The sequence below is a fragment of the Anoplopoma fimbria genome, chromosome 6 (assembly GCF_027596085.1).
Source record: "Anoplopoma fimbria isolate UVic2021 breed Golden Eagle Sablefish chromosome 6, Afim_UVic_2022, whole genome shotgun sequence".
NCBI classification, from domain to species: Eukaryota; Metazoa; Chordata; class Actinopteri; order Perciformes; family Anoplopomatidae; genus Anoplopoma; species Anoplopoma fimbria.
Window position 1 is genome coordinate 25,868,326 of NC_072454.1, and position 3,497 is coordinate 25,871,822.

Below are 3,497 nucleotides of genomic sequence, written 5' to 3' on the forward strand. Positions count from 1 at the left end.
AATAGACAGGGTTAATGCATCAAATGTAGGTCAAATAACATTTGCCCTGCTCATAACTAAACCTAAATATTTTTAACTAAAGTCATTAATTTGGAGCCAATATAATGAGCTTTATTTTCGTTGTCATCAGGGTCACTAATAAGCACTGAAGGTTGGTAGTAAATGTCTTGAAAACCACTTTTGTGGGGCAAGGTTTTGTGGAAAAACATGATATCTTGCACTGTCAATGACATCTGGTGAAACCACATCCACACAGTCCTGATGAAACAAATTAGCTCAGTTTATTTTTTATTTTCTTCTTCAACTTAACTTCAGTTTTGATATTGGCTTATTTAGTCATGAATATATAGAACTATTTCAAACCTAGTTTTAAATGGCCTTTAACGTTTTTTCATCAATCAGCAGGCCAGTTCATGTCCGTGTGGCCAACCTTGCAGAAATGCTTAAGGGTCTGATCACACTGAGACACAATGCGAGAAACACCTCCCTCGAAAACCATTGTTTTCCTATGGACGTTGCACAGGTCATTTATGTCACACTTAGCCCAGGCAGCCAATCAATAAAAGCCAGAGACTTTACTACTTTACTATACTTTACTATATTGAAGGAAAATGGTATTTCATATATCATGTCATGATAGTTTTATGTAGTCTGCTAACTTTTAAGAGAGGGACCACATTTTATCATTAATCAAACTTGATCTGCAGGTTGCACACCCAGCCCTGCTCCACAGGGGCTGTTTTGCCCTGAACAGTTTGCCAAGAGATTTATTTGAAGTGGCTGCATGTAGAGACACGTCTTGGTGTTATCAGCCTCTTATACTCAACTTATAGCCAAAACAAACCAAAAATATTATCGAGACATGCCTAAACCTACTACTGAGAGGGCCCTATCTTTTTTCAAAGCAAAAAATTAAAGGGTTCTTCAAACCAGTTTAGGGCCCCTCTGATTATTTGGTTTTTGTATCAAGTGACATCAGTGCAAACCTTCTATATATGGAAATTAAGTAACAGGATTTCATCACAACAAGTGTGAAAGTCACTAAATATTCATTAAATCAAACTGATAGCGAGGCGTACAATAATCTGTGGAGAGGATGTTTTCTGCTCGCAGTATGGTGACACTCAGTGTCCAGGAGGTCACAGCTCTCTTCTGTTAAATAAAGCAAAACATGAAATCATGAGGCCATAAAACACATTCAAGAAAACACAAATGTGGAATTCTCATTCCAACGTCCTTTTTGATGGTTTTTGATGCAACTCTGGCTGGTGTAGTATTGCTGTATATAATCCACACCAATGTGACCAGATTTATCAAATTTATTCAATGAAACACACCTGAGTCTGTTTGATTTCTCTGAATCTGACAAAGAGACTGTCTAGCTTGAAACATTTCTCTTTTTTTTTTTAATGCAATAAAGAGAAACTACAGAGAGAAGATAACAGTTACAGGTCTGTAACAAGTCCTTTGGGTGATAGCATTTCTACTTTTTAACAAGTGACATAGCAATTTTCACTTGCAAATTAATTATTTTGCATGAGATGGTTATTTCATTTTCATAGGATAACAGACTACCTGTGTCAATAGGCAAGGTTAAAAGAGTTGTTAACACTAAGTAATGAAGGGGTTGTCTTGTATAAACAGGTTCTGTCTCTAACTGCTTTGAGCTGCATTATAATGAAGCATGAGTCAAGTTGTTTCACATGTGGAAGTCTGAATGTGGGACAATTCATCCTAGCCCGGGTCTTTCTTAATGTCATTCTTTAGCTAGGTGCAATAAGACAAAGGTTAGAGCTAAAGAAACTATTCAGAACATTTGGAACATGATTTTATGATGTGATATCTGAATAAGTGAAAAATAAACATTACAGTCCAGCCCAGTTTCCTAAACTATCAGCAGTATTTACATTTGATGAAATGTTTCAGCTACATGATAAAGCATGGTGTTGCTTTTAATATTTCATACACTAGAGTACATTCTAAATAGATTTGTGGATATCTCTTTATGCTAACAAATGCTACAATAACCAAAATATTCACAATAAAAAACTAACAAAGCCACAAACTAATTTTAAAATACCAAGCAAACAATACAACCTTTATAGCAGTATCATGATGATTTTTCTTTTGTACTTACCGTTGCCATTAAGAATGTCAGACAGTTTCACCGAGAGTTGCAAGAAAGCAGCTGTACTGCAGTCTCTATAAGTAGGCTACTATCAGGACTAATGGCTGGGGAGGCAAGCTATTTAGCTTACATGTTCATTTTCATAAGGCATGGAAATCATAAGCAAATCCATGGAATTATCATTAAACAGATCTTTAATTTCCATTCGCAGCTGAAACAAAATTCAGACAGAAGTTATGGATTACTTGAGTTGTTACTGTCAATAGCACCTTTAGAAATATATTTACTGAGAAATATGGTGACGTGTTCAATACTTATTTTACCCGCTGTATGTTCCCAAAGGTAACAGGCCAAGATACCAACTTGCATATCAGCGCACACCACAACAATAAACAGTTCACCACATCCTAACAGCATACAACTTAGGTCTGACACACAACAAGCAAGCCACTATGGAGGAACAAACTTTGACTGCCCGCAAACACAGAAAACCCAAACTGATCCGTACAGAATTAAACTATTACACTAAAACACTAAAAGCAAAAGCAGCCCATACATAGATAACACTGCAGCCCCTCCCTTAAGCTGCCACACCAGACACTAACTAAACTCCCCCCTAATCTTCAGGTGATGCTTGTGGTGGGTACTTGTGCACTAAAACCTGCAGGGAATTGCCTCTTAAACCTAACAGGGACACAACAACAGCAATTTACTCACTGAGTATACAGGACCAAAAGAACTCTGTTCCACAGAAACCACCAGCATGACACAGCTCGGAGACACAAACACAACTAACCAGTACAGCTGCTCACAGTAACGAAAACCAGGAACACAGCCTACTCAGCAATAAGTGAACTTCTCTGTACTTGTGTCCTCCTGAACTTGTGAAACGTCATCTAGCGGCCCAAGTTCTGTTCCAAAACACAAGTTCACTCAGCCAAGTACGGTCCAGATACCTGGATGTGTCCTTGCTCCGCCCATTATATCGGGGAGGCATCGCCATTTCTCAATGATGTAATGACGTAATGACGTACTGGGTCCTCCCATCCTCGGGAGTTTGTACTCCCGAGTCGAACTATCCAAGTCTGAACTTGCAAGTTTGCAAGTTCAGACTTGGATAACTCTGTTATGCTGCTCATTCTGTACACATGACATCTATTGCATTCTGTCCATCCTGGGAGAAGGATCCCTCCTTTGTCGCTCTCCCAGAGGTTTCTTCCTTTTTTCTCCCTATTAAAGGTTTTTAATAGGGAGGTGCCGATGTGAGGGTTCCGGGACAGAGGATGTTGCATGTGCGCAAATTTGTGATTTTGGGCTATAGAAAATAAATTGAATTGAAGTGAATTGAATGTAAATTAAACAGGTTTAA